General features: G+C 43.9%; 1 protein-coding gene across 3 annotated transcripts in view; it reads right to left on the bottom strand.

The window, feature by feature from the left end:
- Positions 1-20189, bottom strand: part of LOC143816179 (uncharacterized) — a 173110-nt gene that overhangs the window by 126235 nt on the left and 26686 nt on the right. Inside the window, exon 1 of one of the 3 annotated variants that reach the window (XM_077296256.1) lies at positions 7813-8106. The exons of 1 other annotated variant lie outside the window; for it this stretch is intronic. The gene's annotated coding sequence lies outside the window, so the exon portion shown is untranslated. Of the gene's footprint in view, positions 1-7114; positions 7198-7812; positions 8107-20189 lie in introns of those variants that run through there. One more of the 3 variants, XM_077296257.1, reaches the window with a different exon arrangement.

Raw genomic sequence — 20189 nt, 5'->3', positions numbered from 1 at the left:
CACCACGAGAGAGGGACACCTGTAAAAAGGCTTGAGCTACCTGCCATGCGGGTAGTGTTCCACCTGAGGGACAGATTGAGAGCGGGACTTGAGGAAAGCTAAAGCATCAAGAACCTAGAATTCAGCGCAGAACGGAAGGCTTCCAACCCCACCTGGCGAGGGGGATTTCAAACCGCTTTCAGGATGCCCGGATTTCAAAGATCACCTATAACCTGTGCCCTGGACTGCAATTTCACCAGTAAAAGGTAAAGAGACTGCAAATCCCGTGTCCTCCAATTATTTCCTGCACCCCAACATCTACAACCCCTCATAGACTGTCCTAGTAGCCCTGGGGCCTCCGCTCCACCTGTGGGGAGCAAAACCATCTAAGCTGCATCACCATAGGCCCCATCGGATCTCTTTAAGCAGCATCGGCCATCCCTGGCCGAGTACCACAGGTGGCGTCACAAAGATTACTACGTTAGACTTTATTTGACACTACACTTTATCCCCTTTAATTGGACACCCAGGGCCACGGACCTAGTCACTGCCGCCGTGACTTTCCATTTAAGAACTGTGTAGACCCAGTACCGAGTACCCTACGGTCCTAGCAGGCGCTCCAATAGCACTCACAAAGTGGACGCCCGCTCTTGATCCAAAGAACCCACTTGGAAATGTGGCAGCAATCAAAGTAATTGAGAACAGCGTCCAATCCAGATGTAGAAATTCAAAAGAGCTTGAATTTGCCATGTAGAGCATACATTTGAACCTGCAGCAGGTCTTTATCAAGTACAACTGACCTCTCAAAGGGCTGTCTTATGTAGTGTGAGTGATGCAGTGGCAGTGCAGTTTAGTGCAACCTCCACCAGGGGGTGCTGGTGAGGGAAAAGAGGTTGCACACTAACAACGTAGCAACACTGAGCAGCCTCACAGGTGTCACAGGTAACAAAAGAGTGATCAGACGAGCAGAGTCAGAAACTGTCAGGAGCAGAGGTACCAGAGGTCACAACATGCACGAAGTCAGAGACAAGCCAGAAGTCAGAGCCAAACGAGAGCACGGTATCCAAAACTTGAGACATAAGACGAAGTCGGGGTACAAGCCAGATGTCAAAGCCGGTCAGGGAATAAGGTAGAGTCGGAAAGCAAGAAGCAGGGTTAAGAGATCAGGCCGAGTCATACACTGTAAGGAAACCACCAAACACTACGTCAGGGATAGGGAACGGTTCTCACACAAATATGGGAAGTCAGAGGCAGAAGGATCAACAGTTTATACCGGTCAGCTGCTCTAGCCTGGAAGCATGAACTATCACTGAAGCTGGCCAGCAGACTGGAGAGGACTTAAAAAGCCAAGCCAGCTCCAAAATGAGGCAGAGGGGATTAACCCCCGCATGACCAGTCCAAAGAGAGCATAGCAGAAAACAAACCCCGAACTGGATCATGACAGTGTGGAAGCACAATCTGCACCAATCACGACAAGCCAGCCTACAAACATATAGGCTGGGCTTGTGTTGTGATTGGTGCAGATTGTGCTTCCACACTACATAAGCCAGCCCTTTGAATATGCTCTACATGGCGAAATAAAGCTCTTTTGAATTTTTACACCTGGATTGGATGCTGTTCTCAATTACTTTAATTACATACAGGGCTGTCATCAGGGCATTACTGACCTTACTGCTGTATGTGTAAGGAGGAAGACCAGGCTGCGGGTACTTGTGCAATGCCGGGTCCAGAACTGTTGAGGCTGCGTCCAGTGTTGCCAGGGGGGAAAGATTGGGGAACCGGACAGGACCCATGACCTAGTGAGAGGGGGCGTGGTGACACCGGGGGGGGGGGGGGGAGCAGGAAGAACAGGAAAGGAGTTTCCAGCTGGCAGAGGGAAGAGAGGGAGGTGTTCCATGCGCTGCAGAGCGAAAGGAGGCACGGAGCTGAGACCCGGCAGACGTTACCTGAGGGTCTCTGAGAGTCAGTGAGCGCGCAGAGCGACGGGTGCTCAATGGAGCAGTGTGCGGTGCTCGCATTGAGAAGCGAGTGCCAGGTGCAGGATTGTGAGGTGTATTCCCCCTCACCGACGGATGTGCTACGGAGCATGCATTGAATAGAGACTTCTACGACACTTCCCACGCCGGCTTTACAGATTAATGGACTAGGGGCTCAACGGGCAAAACCGGTGACCGCCAGTTGCCGCTACAAGCTAGATCGAGTGTTGGCAGGTTACGCCTGAAGACGCAGTGCTGGCCAATGTCAGTATTTAAACTATCATCAGACTGAATGCAAGCAGAAATGTCACAATAAGTGAAGTTGAATAATAGGACTGCTGTGTTATTCCATAATTTTACTGTTAATTAACCGTTTACCTCCCTGCAAGGAGTTCAGTATTGTTATAAATTAAACCGCACTGTTGTTAATCCTTGCTCTGCATTTCCTGCGTTAGGCTACTTTCACACTAGCGTTAACTGCAATCCGTCACAAGGCGTCGTTTTGCAGAAAAAACGCATCCTGCAAAAGTGCTTGCAGGATGCGTTTTTTCTCCATTGACTAACATTAGCGACGCATTGCGACGGATTGCCACACGTCGCAACCGTCGCGAGACGGTTGCGCCGTGTTGTGGCGGTCCGCCGGGAGCAAAAAACGTTACATGTAACGTTTTTTGCTCCCGACGGTCCGCTTTTTCCGACCGCGCATGCGTGGCCGGAACTCCGCCCCCACCTCCCCGCACCTCACAATGGGGCAGCGATTGCGCTGGAAAAATGCATCCGCTGCCCCTGTTGTGCGGCCGAGCCCGACGCTAGTGTGAAAGTAGCCTTACTGCATCCCTGTCCCTGCTTACATATGGGCCCCAGTGTGCAGAAGTACAGAGGGAGGCTCAGACTGGGTCCGGACCCTCCTTCTTATGCTTCTGTTCACCGAGTCCCAGGGTGTAAAAGTGTTGTGTGGCACGGCGCACACCTCAGCACTGGGAGCTTTCCCGAAGCTCCACGGCCATTAAACCTGAACGGCTGTGCGGCTACAGCTCCCTCCGCCTTTTCTGAACATTTGGTCAGTGCTGGCCTATATGCGATCACGCCATCGCGATCATACGCCGGGCTGTAAATGATGAAGTGAGGGGGGCGGGGATTGCAACTGATGAAGTGAGGGGGGTGGGGGACAGCAAATGATGAAGTGTGGGGGAAACAAGACACTGCAAATGATGAAGTGAGGGGAGAACTGCAAATTATAAAGTGAGGAGGGAGTGAGGTGGGACAAGGCACTGCAAAGGATGAAGTGGGGGAGGGGGACTGCAAATGATGAAGTGAGGGGGGCGGTGTACTGCAAATGATGAAGTGAAGGGGGAACTGGGCACTGCAAATGATGAAGTGAGGGGAGGGAATGGAGTACTGCAAATGATGAAGAGAGGGGGCAGGGGACTGCAAAAGATGAAGTGGGAGAGGGGACTGCAAAGGATGATGTGGGGGAGGGGGACTGAAAATGAGGAAGTGAAGGGGGAACAGAACACTGTAAATAATGAAGTGAGGGGGGAATGGGGCACTGCAAATGATGAAGTGGAGGGGATAGGGACTGCAAATGCTGAAGTGAGGAGTAGAACAGGGCACTGCAAATGATGAAGTGAGGGGGGGACGGAGCACTGCAAAGGATAAAGTGGGGGGAGAGGGACTGCAAGTGAGGGGGTGAACGGGGTACTGCAAATGATGAAGTGAGGGGGAATGAGGCAATTCAAATAATGACGTGAGGGGGGATGGGGCACTGCAAATGATCAAGTGGGAGGAAACAAGGCTCTGCAAATGATGAAGTGAGGGGGACAAACGGGGGACTGCGAATGATGAAGTGAGGGGGTAGGGGACTGCCAATAATGAAGTGAGGGGGGAACAAGGCACTGCAAATGATGAAGTGAGGAGGAAATGGGGCACTGCCAAAGATGAAGTGGGAGGTGGAACAAGGTACTACAAATGATGTAGTGAGGGGGAACAGGGCACTGCAAATGATGAAGTTAGGGAGGATGAGGGAATGCAAGTGAAGTGAGGTGGGCGAGGGACTGCAAATGATAAAGTGAGGGGGCGGGAGATTGCAAATGATGAAGTTAGGGGGCGCAAATGATGAAGTGAGGGGGGATCATGGATAATGCCATTGACTGTGGTTTAATGGTATTGGACCCCTTAATGGTATTTGGACCCCTAATATATGGGGTGGTCTTTATAAATATTTAATAATTTTATTATAACTAAGTCAATATATAAAGTATGTTTAATTATATATATGGGCATGTAATATTCGGTACTTGTCTATAATAATTAATGTTTCTATGTATGTATGGTTGTCTGATATGGTAGGAGTGTTAGTCCCCGGGGACGAATGTATGGAACTGCCTGATGGGCCTTGAGTATGTAGTGGAGAGATTGTGCTATGGGCGGTTGTGGCTTATTTTGCGCAGGCACGGTGGTTTGATCCATGTCTCAAGTCCACGCGTGCGCATATTTTCTTTATATCCTTTCTATATACTTACACTGGCCGTGCAATTCCTTATGTGGTTATGTGGAATGGGGCTTTGTGCCCTGTTACTATAGTGCGCATGCGTGGCTGTTCTGTCTGCGCTCCAGCCCGCGTCTGCGCACCTCTCCTTTTGGCTTCCACAGCAACCGCGGCTGTGTTCCAGTTTGCGCCTGCGCACTTCCCCCTTCGACATCTATGGCAGCTGCGGCTTTCCATCTGGCGTCCGCTTTCAGGATTGATCACACCGGCCTGCATCTGTAGGCTATTAGACATGGGATCTTGGGATGTTTATTCACAGGTTGGTCACATGTTTTTTACTTCCCCTGACAAAGCCTCACTTGCGTGGGCGATACGCGTGGGGCCATGTCCTGCCTTACACCCTGGGACTTTTGAGTGTGGTTATTGTTCATGCAATCGTGTTGTATTGGGTAATATATCCTCTTTCTTCTTACTGATTTCCTATTATGGATTGCTCTTTTATATAAGCGCTGGGGGTGTTATTTGACCGGTCATCAGGCTGGTGATTTAGGCTGGTTGCCTTGGATAGGGCACCTATCCAGTAGACTTTTCAGGAGCGAATCAATTGAACTCTAATATTGAGAGTCCTCAATTGGATATGAATATGGTACGCCCCATGAGCCAGTCACCAGACCTGAACCCAATCGAGATGGTTTGGGGTGAGCTGGACCACAGAGTGAAGGCAAAAGGGCCAACAAGTGCTAAGCATCTCTGGCAACTCCTTCAAAATTGTTGGAAGACCATTCCCGGTGACTACCTCTTGAAGCTCATCAAGAGAATGCCAAGAGTGTGCACGGCAATCATCAAAGCAAAAGGTGGCTACTTTGAAGAACCTAGAATATAAGACATATTTTCAGTTGTTTCACACTTTTTTGTTAAGTATATAATTCCACGTGTTAATTCATAGTTTTGATGCCTTCAGTGTGAATGTACAATTTTCATAGTCATGAAAATACAGAAAAATCTTTAAATGAGGTGTGTCCAAACTTTGTCTGTACTGTATATACACACATACAGCTCTGCTGTATACACATTATATATACACACATACAGCTCTGCTGCATACACATTATATATACACACATACAACTCTGCTGTATACACATTATATATACACATACAGCTCAGCTGTATACACATTATATATACACATACAGCTCTGCTGCATACATATTATATATACACATACAGCTCTGCTGTATACACATTATATATACACATACAGCTCTGCTGTATACACATTATATATACACATACAGCTCTGCTGTATACACATTATATATACACACATACAGCTCTGCTGCATACACATTATATATACACATACAGCTCTGCTGCATACACATTATATATACACACATAAAGCTCTGCTGCATACACATTATATATACACATACAGCTCTGCTGCATACACATTATATATACGCACTATATATACACACACAGCTCTGCTGCATACACATTACATATACACATACAGCTCTGCTGCATACACATTATATACACACACAGCTCTGCTACATGCACATTATATATACACATACAGCTCTGCTGTATACACATTATATATACACATACAGCTCTGCTGTATACACATTATATATACACATACAGCTCTGCTGTATACACATTATATATACACATACAGCTCTGCTGTATACACATTATATATACACATACAGCTCTGCTGCATACACATTATATATACACTATATATACACACACAGCTCTGCTGCATACACATTATATATACATACACATACAGCTCTGCTGCATACACATTATATATACACACACAGCTCTGCTGCATACACATTATATATACACACACAGCTCTGCTGTATACACATTATATATACACATACAGCTCTGCTGTATACACATTATATATACACACATACAGCTCTGCTGTATACACATTATATATACACACATACAGCTCTGCTGCATACACATTATATATACACATACAGCTCTGCTGCATACACATTATATATACACACCATATATACACACACAGCTCTGCTGCATACACATTATATATACATACACATACAGCTCTGCTGCATACACATTATATACACACACAGCTCTGCTGCATACACATTATATATACACACACAGCTCTGCTGCATACACATTATATATACATACACATACAGCTCTGCTGCATACACATTATATATACACACACAGCTCTGCTGCATACACATTATATATACACACACAGCTCTGCTGTATACACATTATGAAATGAGATCGTTATAGACATATTCATGCAAAGATTCCTATAAGAATCGCTGACTATTGCACACATCACTAAGGTGCCTCAATGCATGTATATCAGGACTGTAGTCAGGAAAAAACTGCCAACTATACAGTATATAACCCTCACAAACTTGCAGTCGAAAGTCCCATAAAATATATAACTTTCTTAATGCACAAATATAACACATGTAAAACTAAGAAAAGACAATTGGACAACAGAGGGCACTGGGTACGCACTAGATGGCGGTATATATGCCCACAGACTCAAGGCCACATAGCTGCAACAATATCCATACTGCGGTATATTGGGGGCCTATGGCCAGATATACACAACAGTATAGCCAGCTATATAAAGTGTAAATACCTGATATTGTCACAGCTTAGGAGCCAGGAGTACACCCGACGCGCGTTTCGGAGCTCAATGCTCCTTCCTCAGGGGGCGTGAAAGATGTTATCAGTGTCACCATTTATACCTACATACCGGAAATGCCCGGTGTATTCCCCAAAGACGCGCCGCCCGCCGCCGATGTGGCCGAGCACAGCGTTCACACCGCCAGTCAGGAGGAAACACGTGGGGCCCCACGTGATCACTCACCGCATAGCCATGGAAACGCCGGGCCGCAGCCTCCCACCGGTCAGCGCGCATGCGCAGAACAGCCGCGGCCATATTACAATTGGGAATAAGAAAGGGCAAAACAACCCAACTACGGCCGCGCAATATAAGAAGAAATAGGGGATGAAACTACGTGTACTACACAAGGACATGGAGACAGGTATGGGAATAATATACAAAAACACAGATACAGAGATGAATAACAATAAAAACAACAAACTAATAACAATACAGCAACAATACTAATATATATGAGTCCATAAATAGTCCATAAACAACCAGTAGCAGAAAGGATTTCCTGTGTGGGCTCAATATTGATAGAAGAGACATGTTGATCCAATCAATAGTTTATCCCAAAACAAGGCTCCATCATACGGACGCATCTTCCATGCGATAATGTATCTACATATTGACAAAAAATTAAAAGATTAAAATCATGAAAAACCTACCATAGGATGCGTAATCAGGGGTGCACAGGGAACCCAATCACAGAAAAGGAACGAAGGAGATATTTTTGTTGAGCCCATTAGGACTAATGGTCTGAAGAGTCCAGATCCATCTAGTCTCTGCTTGGGCCAAACGTTTACTGAGATTACCCCCCTAATATTGATGTTTAGAAGATCAATCCCCCGGACCTTAAGTCCGGAGGCATCACAATGATGAAATTCCCTAAAGTGCCGTGGCAGTGTCTTGAGGGTGGATGAGTCCGTGCACGAGGCAGCCGCCTGTATCCCAAGGACGTGTTCTCTGATACGAACTTTGAGCTGACGTGTCATCAGCCCAATATAAATTAGCCCACATAGGCATGTAGCATAATAAATTACGTACCTAGAGACACACGATATATTCTGTTTGATATCATACACCTTGGTACCACTAGAATCCACAAAAGAGGTACATCTTTCAACATTGGGACAGGCGACACACCTGACATAGTGACATAGTTATTAAGGTTGAAGGAAGACTTTAAGTCCATCTAGTTCAACCCATAGCCTAGCATGCCCTAACATGTTGATCCAGAGGAAGGCAAAAAAAAAAGTGTAAAAGTGTTGTGTGGCACGGCGCACACCTCAGCACTGGGAGCTTTCCCGAAGCTCCACGGCCATTAAACCTGAACGGCTGTGCGGCTACAGCTCCCTCCGCCTTTTCTGAACATTTGGTCAGTGCTGGCCTATATGCGATCACGCCATCGCGATCATACGCCGGGCTGTAAATGATGAAGTGAGGGGGGCGGGGATTGCAACTGATGAAGTGAGGGGGGTGGGGGACAGCAAATGATGAAGTGTGGGGGAAACAAGACACTGCAAATGATGAAGTGAGGGGAGAACTGCAAATTATAAAGTGAGGAGGGAGTGAGGTGGGACAAGGCACTGCAAAGGATGAAGTGGGGGAGGGGGACTGCAAATGATGAAGTGAGGGGGGCGGTGTACTGCAAATGATGAAGTGAAGGGGGAACTGGGCACTGCAAATGATGAAGTGAGGGGAGGGAATGGAGTACTGCAAATGATGAAGAGAGGGGGCAGGGGACTGCAAAAGATGAAGTGGGAGAGGGGACTGCAAAGGATGATGTGGGGGAGGGGGACTGAAAATGAGGAAGTGAAGGGGGAACAGAACACTGTAAATAATGAAGTGAGGGGGGAATGGGGCACTGCAAATGATGAAGTGGAGGGGATAGGGACTGCAAATGCTGAAGTGAGGAGTAGAACAGGGCACTGCAAATGATGAAGTGAGGGGGGGACGGAGCACTGCAAAGGATAAAGTGGGGGGAGAGGGACTGCAAGTGAGGGGGTGAACGGGGTACTGCAAATGATGAAGTGAGGGGGAATGAGGCAATTCAAATAATGACGTGAGGGGGGATGGGGCACTGCAAATGATCAAGTGGGAGGAAACAAGGCTCTGCAAATGATGAAGTGAGGGGGACAAACGGGGGACTGCGAATGATGAAGTGAGGGGGTAGGGGACTGCCAATAATGAAGTGAGGGGGGAACAAGGCACTGCAAATGATGAAGTGAGGAGGAAATGGGGCACTGCCAAAGATGAAGTGGGAGGTGGAACAAGGTACTACAAATGATGTAGTGAGGGGGAACAGGGCACTGCAAATGATGAAGTTAGGGAGGATGAGGGAATGCAAGTGAAGTGAGGTGGGCGAGGGACTGCAAATGATAAAGTGAGGGGGCGGGAGATTGCAAATGATGAAGTTAGGGGGCGCAAATGATGAAGTGAGGGGGGATCATGGATAATGCCATTGACTGTGGTTTAATGGTATTGGACCCCTTAATGGTATTTGGACCCCTAATATATGGGGTGGTCTTTATAAATATTTAATAATTTTATTATAACTAAGTCAATATATAAAGTATGTTTAATTATATATATGGGCATGTAATATTCGGTACTTGTCTATAATAATTAATGTTTCTATGTATGTATGGTTGTCTGATATGGTAGGAGTGTTAGTCCCCGGGGACGAATGTATGGAACTGCCTGATGGGCCTTGAGTATGTAGTGGAGAGATTGTGCTATGGGCGGTTGTGGCTTATTTTGCGCAGGCACGGTGGTTTGATCCATGTCTCAAGTCCACGCGTGCGCATATTTTCTTTATATCCTTTCTATATACTTACACTGGCCGTGCAATTCCTTATGTGGTTATGTGGAATGGGGCTTTGTGCCCTGTTACTATAGTGCGCATGCGTGGCTGTTCTGTCTGCGCTCCAGCCCGCGTCTGCGCACCTCTCCTTTTGGCTTCCACAGCAACCGCGGCTGTGTTCCAGTTTGCGCCTGCGCACTTCCCCCTTCGACATCTATGGCAGCTGCGGCTTTCCATCTGGCGTCCGCTTTCAGGATTGATCACACCGGCCTGCATCTGTAGGCTATTAGACATGGGATCTTGGGATGTTTATTCACAGGTTGGTCACATGTTTTTTACTTCCCCTGACAAAGCCTCACTTGCGTGGGCGATACGCGTGGGGCCATGTCCTGCCTTACACCCTGGGACTTTTGAGTGTGGTTATTGTTCATGCAATCGTGTTGTATTGGGTAATATATCCTCTTTCTTCTTACTGATTTCCTATTATGGATTGCTCTTTTATATAAGCGCTGGGGGTGTTATTTGACCGGTCATCAGGCTGGTGATTTAGGCTGGTTGCCTTGGATAGGGCACCTATCCAGTAGACTTTTCAGGAGCGAATCAATTGAACTCTAATATTGAGAGTCCTCAATTGGATATGAATATGGTACGCCCCATGAGCCAGTCACCAGACCTGAACCCAATCGAGATGGTTTGGGGTGAGCTGGACCACAGAGTGAAGGCAAAAGGGCCAACAAGTGCTAAGCATCTCTGGCAACTCCTTCAAAATTGTTGGAAGACCATTCCCGGTGACTACCTCTTGAAGCTCATCAAGAGAATGCCAAGAGTGTGCACGGCAATCATCAAAGCAAAAGGTGGCTACTTTGAAGAACCTAGAATATAAGACATATTTTCAGTTGTTTCACACTTTTTTGTTAAGTATATAATTCCACGTGTTAATTCATAGTTTTGATGCCTTCAGTGTGAATGTACAATTTTCATAGTCATGAAAATACAGAAAAATCTTTAAATGAGGTGTGTCCAAACTTTGTCTGTACTGTATATACACACATACAGCTCTGCTGTATACACATTATATATACACACATACAGCTCTGCTGCATACACATTATATATACACACATACAACTCTGCTGTATACACATTATATATACACATACAGCTCAGCTGTATACACATTATATATACACATACAGCTCTGCTGCATACATATTATATATACACATACAGCTCTGCTGTATACACATTATATATACACATACAGCTCTGCTGTATACACATTATATATACACATACAGCTCTGCTGTATACACATTATATATACACACATACAGCTCTGCTGCATACACATTATATATACACATACAGCTCTGCTGCATACACATTATATATACACACATAAAGCTCTGCTGCATACACATTATATATACACATACAGCTCTGCTGCATACACATTATATATACGCACTATATATACACACACAGCTCTGCTGCATACACATTACATATACACATACAGCTCTGCTGCATACACATTATATACACACACAGCTCTGCTACATGCACATTATATATACACATACAGCTCTGCTGTATACACATTATATATACACATACAGCTCTGCTGTATACACATTATATATACACATACAGCTCTGCTGTATACACATTATATATACACATACAGCTCTGCTGTATACACATTATATATACACATACAGCTCTGCTGCATACACATTATATATACACTATATATACACACACAGCTCTGCTGCATACACATTATATATACATACACATACAGCTCTGCTGCATACACATTATATATACACACACAGCTCTGCTGCATACACATTATATATACACACACAGCTCTGCTGTATACACATTATATATACACATACAGCTCTGCTGTATACACATTATATATACACACATACAGCTCTGCTGTATACACATTATATATACACACATACAGCTCTGCTGCATACACATTATATATACACATACAGCTCTGCTGCATACACATTATATATACACACCATATATACACACACAGCTCTGCTGCATACACATTATATATACATACACATACAGCTCTGCTGCATACACATTATATACACACACAGCTCTGCTGCATACACATTATATATACACACACAGCTCTGCTGCATACACATTATATATACATACACATACAGCTCTGCTGCATACACATTATATATACACACACAGCTCTGCTGCATACACATTATATATACACACACAGCTCTGCTGTATACACATTATGAAATGAGATCGTTATAGACATATTCATGCAAAGATTCCTATAAGAATCGCTGACTATTGCACACATCACTAAGGTGCCTCAATGCATGTATATCAGGACTGTAGTCAGGAAAAAACTGCCAACTATACAGTATATAACCCTCACAAACTTGCAGTCGAAAGTCCCATAAAATATATAACTTTCTTAATGCACAAATATAACACATGTAAAACTAAGAAAAGACAATTGGACAACAGAGGGCACTGGGTACGCACTAGATGGCGGTATATATGCCCACAGACTCAAGGCCACATAGCTGCAACAATATCCATACTGCGGTATATTGGGGGCCTATGGCCAGATATACACAACAGTATAGCCAGCTATATAAAGTGTAAATACCTGATATTGTCACAGCTTAGGAGCCAGGAGTACACCCGACGCGCGTTTCGGAGCTCAATGCTCCTTCCTCAGGGGGCGTGAAAGATGTTATCAGTGTCACCATTTATACCTACATACCGGAAATGCCCGGTGTATTCCCCAAAGACGCGCCGCCCGCCGCCGATGTGGCCGAGCACAGCGTTCACACCGCCAGTCAGGAGGAAACACGTGGGGCCCCACGTGATCACTCACCGCATAGCCATGGAAACGCCGGGCCGCAGCCTCCCACCGGTCAGCGCGCATGCGCAGAACAGCCGCGGCCATATTACAATTGGGAATAAGAAAGGGCAAAACAACCCAACTACGGCCGCGCAATATAAGAAGAAATAGGGGATGAAACTACGTGTACTACACAAGGACATGGAGACAGGTATGGGAATAATATACAAAAACACAGATACAGAGATGAATAACAATAAAAACAACAAACTAATAACAATACAGCAACAATACTAATATATATGAGTCCATAAATAGTCCATAAACAACCAGTAGCAGAAAGGATTTCCTGTGTGGGCTCAATATTGATAGAAGAGACATGTTGATCCAATCAATAGTTTATCCCAAAACAAGGCTCCATCATACGGACGCATCTTCCATGCGATAATGTATCTACATATTGACAAAAAATTAAAAGATTAAAATCATGAAAAACCTACCATAGGATGCGTAATCAGGGGTGCACAGGGAACCCAATCACAGAAAAGGAACGAAGGAGATATTTTTGTTGAGCCCATTAGGACTAATGGTCTGAAGAGTCCAGATCCATCTAGTCTCTGCTTGGGCCAAACGTTTACTGAGATTACCCCCCTAATATTGATGTTTAGAAGATCAATCCCCCGGACCTTAAGTCCGGAGGCATCACAATGATGAAATTCCCTAAAGTGCCGTGGCAGTGTCTTGAGGGTGGATGAGTCCGTGCACGAGGCAGCCGCCTGTATCCCAAGGACGTGTTCTCTGATACGAACTTTGAGCTGACGTGTCATCAGCCCAATATAAATTAGCCCACATAGGCATGTAGCATAATAAATTACGTACCTAGAGACACACGATATATTCTGTTTGATATCATACACCTTGGTACCACTAGAATCCACAAAAGAGGTACATCTTTCAACATTGGGACAGGCGACACACCTGACATAGTGACATAGTTATTAAGGTTGAAGGAAGACTTTAAGTCCATCTAGTTCAACCCATAGCCTAGCATGCCCTAACATGTTGATCCAGAGGAAGGCAAAAAAAAACCATGTGGTAAGAGTAAGCTCCACCTTGGGGAAAAAAATTCCTTCCCGACCCCACATACGGCAATCCGACTAGTTCCCTGGATCAACGCCTTATCAAGGAATCTAATATATATACCCTGTAATATTATACTTTTCCAGAAAGGTATCCAGTCCCCTCTTAAATTTAAGTAATGAATCACTCATTACAACATCATGCGGCAGAGAGTTCCATAGTCTCACTGCTCTTACAGTAAAGAATCCGCGTCTGTTATTATGATTAAACCTTTTTTCCTCCAGACGTAGAGGATGCCCCCTTGTCCCTGTCACCGGTCTATGATTAAAAAGATCACCAGAAAGGTCTTTGTACTGTCCCCTCATATATTTATACATTAACATAAGATCACCCCTTAGTCTTCTTTTTCCAAACTAAATAGCCCCAAGTGTAATAACCTATCTTGGTATTGCAGACCCCCCAGTCCTCTAATAACCTTGGTTGCTCTTCTCTGCACCCGCTCCAGTTCAGCTATGTCTTTCTTATACACCGGAGACCAGAACTGTGCACGGTATTCTAAGTGTGGTCGCACTAGTGACTTGTATAGAGGTAAAATTATGTTCTCCTCATGAGCATCTATGCCTCTTTTAATGCATCCCATTATTTTATTTGCCTTTGTAGCAGCTGCCTGACACTGGCCACTGAATATGAGTTTGTCAACCACCCATACACCCAGGTCTTTTTCATTGACGGTTTTGCCCAGAGTTTTAGAATTAAGCACATAGTTATACATCTTATTACTTCTACCCAAGTGCATGACCTTACATTTATCCCCATTAAAGCTCATTTGCCATTTATCAGCCCAAGCTTCTAGTTTACATAAATCATCCTGTAATATAAAATTGTCCTCCTCTGTATTGATTACCCTGCAGAGTTTAGTGTCATCTGCAAATATTGAAATTCTGCTCTGTATGCCCCCTACAAGGTCATTAATAAATATGTTAAAAAGAAGAGGGCCCAATACTGACCCCTGTGGTACCCCACTACTAACCGCGACCCAGTCCGAGTGTGCTCCATTAATAACCACCCTTTGTTTCCTATCCCTGAGCCAGCTCTCAACCCACTTGCACATATTTTCCCCTATCCCCATTATTCTCATTTTATGTATCAACCTTTTGTGTGGCACCGTATCAAAAGCTTTTGAAAAGTCCATATACACTACATCTACTGGGTTCCCTTGGTCGAGTCCGGAACTTACCTCTTCATAGAAGCTGATCAAATTAGTCTGACATGAACGGTCCCTAGTAAACCCGTGCTGATACTGGGTCATGAGGTTATTCCTCTTCAGATACTCCAGTATAGCATCCCTTAGAATGCCCTCCAGGATTTTACCCACAGTAGAGGTTAAGCTTACTGGCCTATAATTTCCGAGTTCAGTTTTTGTCCCCTTTTTGAATATTGGCACCACATTTGCTATACGCCACTCCTGTGGTACAGACCCTGTTATTATGGACTCTTTAAAGATTAAAAATAATGGTCTATCAATGACTGTACTTAATTACTGCAGTACTCGGGGGTGTATCCCATCCGGGCCCGGAGATTTGTCAATTTTTGTGATTTTTAAACGCCGCCGTACTTCCTGCTGGGTTAAGCAGGTAACATTAAATTGGGAATTATTATCACTAGTCATATTGGCTGCCATGGGATTTTCTTTTGTAAATACTGATGAAAAAAAGTCATTTAGCATATTGGCTTTTTCCTCATCCTCATCCACCATTTCACCCAGACTATTTTTAAGGGGGCCAACACTATCATTTTTTAGTTTCTTACTATTTATGTAGTTAAAGAATATTTTGGGGTTATTTTTGCCCTCTCTAGCAATGAGTCTCTCTGTCTCAATCTTTGATGCCTTGATTTGCTTTTTACAGAATTTATTTAATTTTTTGTATTTATTTAATGCCTCCTCACTACCTACTTCCTTTAATTCTCTAAATGCTTTCTTTTTGTCACTTATTGCGCCCCTTACAGCTCTATTTAGCCATAATGGTTTCCTCCTATTTCTAGTATGTTTATTCCCATACGGTATATACTGTGCACAGGTCCTATCCAGGATGGTAATAAACGACTCCCATTTTCTTTGTGTACTTTTATGTCTCAGGATATCGTCCCAGTTAATTGCACCAAGATCCTCTCTCATCCGTTGGAAATTTGCCCTCCTGAAGTTTAGTGTCCTTGTCACCCCTCTACTACACATCTTATTAAAGGAGACATGAAAACTTATTATTTTGTGATCACTATTCCCCAAGTGACCCCCAACCCTTATATTTGCTATGCGGTCTGGTCTGTTTGTTAATATTAGGTCTAGCAATGCCCCCCTTCTTGTTGGGTCCTGAACCAGTTGTGAAAGGTAATTGTCTCTCATAGTTGTCAAAAACCGATTACCCTTACTGGAACTGCAGGTTTCTGTTCCCCAATCTATTTCAGGGTAGTTGAAGTCCCCCATAATAATGACTTCTCCTTGAGTCGCAGCTTCATCTATTTGCTTTACGAGGATATTCTCCATTGCTTCCATTATTTTTGGAGATTTATAACAAACCCCTATCAGTAATTTATAATTTTTTCCCCCTCCCCTTATCTCCACCCACAGGGACTCTACATTTTCATTAGATTCACCTATATTATCACGCAGGATGGGTTTTAAGGATGATTTTACATACAGACACACCCCACCCCCTCGCTTATCTGTACGGTCATTTCTGAAAAGGCTATAGCCCTGCAAGTTAACAGCCCAGTCATGGCTCTCATCCAGCCACGTCTCAGATATCCCCACCATGTCATAATTATGTTCCAACAACATTAGTTCTAATTCATCCATTTTGTTGGAGAGGCTTCTGGCATTAGTATACATGCACTTGATGTTCCTCTCTGTACTTCTATTCTTTCTTAAATTACTAACTGTTCTAACCCCACCCCCCATGCCACCGCCACCCCCAACTTCCTTATTTGTGCCCAGGTCTCTATCTGCACTATCTTCCCCTCCTATAAAATGAATACCCTCCCCCCCAATCCCTAGTTTAAACACTCCTCCAACCTTCTAGCCATTTTCTCCCTAGCCTATTCTGTTTGATATCATACACCTTGGTACCCCTAGAATCCACAAAAGAGGTACATCTTTCAACATTGGGACAGGCGACACACCTCCCGCATGGCACACACCCACCCCCTGGCCGCATCAAATCCAAAAATGTAGAAACTGGTCGACATAGTGACTACGTGTCAGACGATCCCGAAGATTTTTTGCCACCAGGCCTCGACCAATTAGCGACTGGCACAGTATCGACGTAGATGTCATAATGGTTGCCATGGCGACGATGATGTCATAAAGGTTGCCTCGACCAATCAGCGACGGGCACAGTCTGCCGCGAATTCTGGAATCATCATTGTCCATATACTACGGGGACATGCATATTCTAGAACACCCGATGCGTTAGAATCGGGCCACAATCTAGTATTATATATACACACATACCGCTCTGCTGTATACACATTATACACACTATATATACACATACAGCTGTGCTGCATACACATTATATACAGTCATGGCCAAAAGTATTCACACCCCTGCAATTCTGTCAGATAATACTCAGTTTCTTCCTGAAAATGATTGCAAACACAAATTCTTTGGTATTATTATCTTCATTTAATTTGTCTTAAATGAAAAAACACAAAAGAGAATGAAGCAAAACATTGATCATTTCACACAAAACTCCAAAAATGGGCCAGACAGAAGTATTGACACTCTCAGCCTAATACTTGGTTGCACAACCTTTAGCCAAAATAACTGCGACCAACCGCTTCCGGTAACCATCAATGAGTTTCTTACAATGCTCTGCTGGAATTTTAGACCATTCTTCTTTGGCAAACTGCTCCAGGTCCCTGATATTTGAAGGGTGCCTTCTCCAAACTGCCATTTTTAGATCTCTCCACAGGTGTTCTATGGGATTCAGGTCTGGACTCATTGCTGGCCACCTTAGAAGTCTCCAGTGCTTTCTCTCAAACCATTTTCTAGTGCTTTTTGAAGTGTGTTTTGGGTCATTGTCCTGCTGGAAGACCCATGACCTCTGAGGGAGACCCAGCTTTCTCACACTGGGCCCTACATTATGCTGCAAAATTTGTTGGTAGTCTTCAGACTTCATAATGCCATGAACACACGGTCAAGCAGTCCAGGGCCTGAGGCAGCAAAGCAACCCCAAAACATCAGGGAACCTCCGCCATGTTTGATTGTAGGGACCGTGTTCTTTTCTTTGAATGCCTCTTTTTTTTTTCTCCTGTAAACTCTATGTTGATGCCTTTGCCCAAAAAGCTCTACTTTTGTCTCATCTGACCAGAAAACATTCTTCCAAAACGTTTTAGGCTTTTTCAGGTAAGTTTTGGCAAACTCCAGCCTGGCTTTTTTATGTCTCGGGGTAAGAAGTGGGGTCTTCCTGGGTCTCCTACCATACAGTCCCTTTTCATTCAGACGCCGACGGATAGTACGGGTTGACACTGTTGTACCCTCGGACTGCAGGGCAGCTTGAACTTGTTTGGATGTTGAGGTTCTTTATCCAACATCCGCACAATCTTGCGTTGAAATCTCTTGTCAATTTTTCTTTTCCGTCCACATCTAGGGAGGTTAGCCACAGTGCCATGGGCTTTAAACTTCTTGATGACACTGCGCACGGTAGACACAGGAACATTCAGGTCTTTGGAGATGGACTTGTAGCCTTGAGATGGCTCATGCTTCCTCACAATTTGGTTTCTCAAGTCCTCAGACAGTTCTTTGGTCTTCTTTCTTTTCTCCATGCTCAATGTGGTACACACAAGGACACAGGACAGAGGTTGAGTCAACTTTAATCCATGTCAGCTGGCTGCAAGTGTGATTTACTTATTGCCAACACCTGTTAGGTGCCACGGGTAAGTTACAGGTGCTGTTAATTACACAAATTAGAGAAGCATCACATGATTTTTCGAACAGTGCCAATACTTTTGTCCACCCCCTTTTTTATGTTTGGTGTGGAATTATATCCAATTTGGCTTTAGGACAATTCTTTTTGTGTTTTTTCATTTAAGACAAATTAAAAGAAGATAATAATACCAAAGAATTTGTGTTTGCAATCATTTTCAGGAAGAAACTGAGTATTATCTGACAGAATTGCAGGGATGTGAATACTTTTGGCCATGGCTGTATACACATACAGCTCTGCTGCATACACATTATATATACACACAGCTCTGCTGCATACACATTATATATACACATACAGCTCTGCTGCATACACATTATATATACACATACAGCTCTGCTGCATACACATTATATATACACACATACAGCTCTGCTGCATACACATTATACACATACAGCTCTGCTGCATACACATTATATACACACACACAGCTCTGCTGTATACACATATTATATATACACACATACCGCTCTGCTGTATACACATTATATATACACACATACAGCTCTGCTGTATACACATATTATATATACACACATACAGCTCTGCTGCATACACATTATATACACACACATACAGCTCTGCTGTATACACATATTATATATACACACATACAGCTCTGCTGCATACACATTATATACACACACATACAGCTCTGCTGTATACACATATTATATATACACACATACAGCTCTGCTGCATACACATTATATATACACACATACAGCTCTGCTGTATACACACATATATATATATATATATATATATAAATAATTTGTAGCCAAAAAAAGTCAAATACAAAAATAGATCAATGGCCACATTTGTCTGTGCTAAAAACTAAGGAAATGTGAAATATGTGAAATGTGAATAGCATACTGGCTTATGAACTTTATGAACAAACACATGAGATTTTTAGCACAAGATTTGCAAACGTTGTGAGCCCATTCACCAAAACGTCAAGGTAATCTCAGATCGAATGGGTAACTACACTGACTGCCTGGTGTGAACACTTACCTATGGTATCTGAGCTGACTGCCTAATGTGAACACTTACCTATGGCTAATAACAGGATAAAGCCTACTTATATAGGACGCTCAGAACCAACTGTGTTGAGATGTAATTAAAACCTGGAGAAGGGTAGGCTTTATCCTGTTATTAGCCATAGGTAAGTGTTCACATTAGGCAGTCAGCTCAGATACCATAGGTAAGTGTTCACACCAGGCAGTCAGTGTAGTTACCCATTCGATCTGAGATTAAATTGACGTTTTGGTGAATGGGCTCACAACGTTTGCAAATCTTGTG

This window comes from Ranitomeya variabilis, chromosome 3 (genome assembly GCF_051348905.1).
Source record: "Ranitomeya variabilis isolate aRanVar5 chromosome 3, aRanVar5.hap1, whole genome shotgun sequence".
NCBI lineage: Eukaryota > Metazoa > Chordata > Amphibia > Anura > Dendrobatidae > Ranitomeya > Ranitomeya variabilis.
The sequence above is the reverse complement of the archived record's forward strand: the minus strand, read 5'-3'. Positions and strand labels throughout refer to the sequence as shown.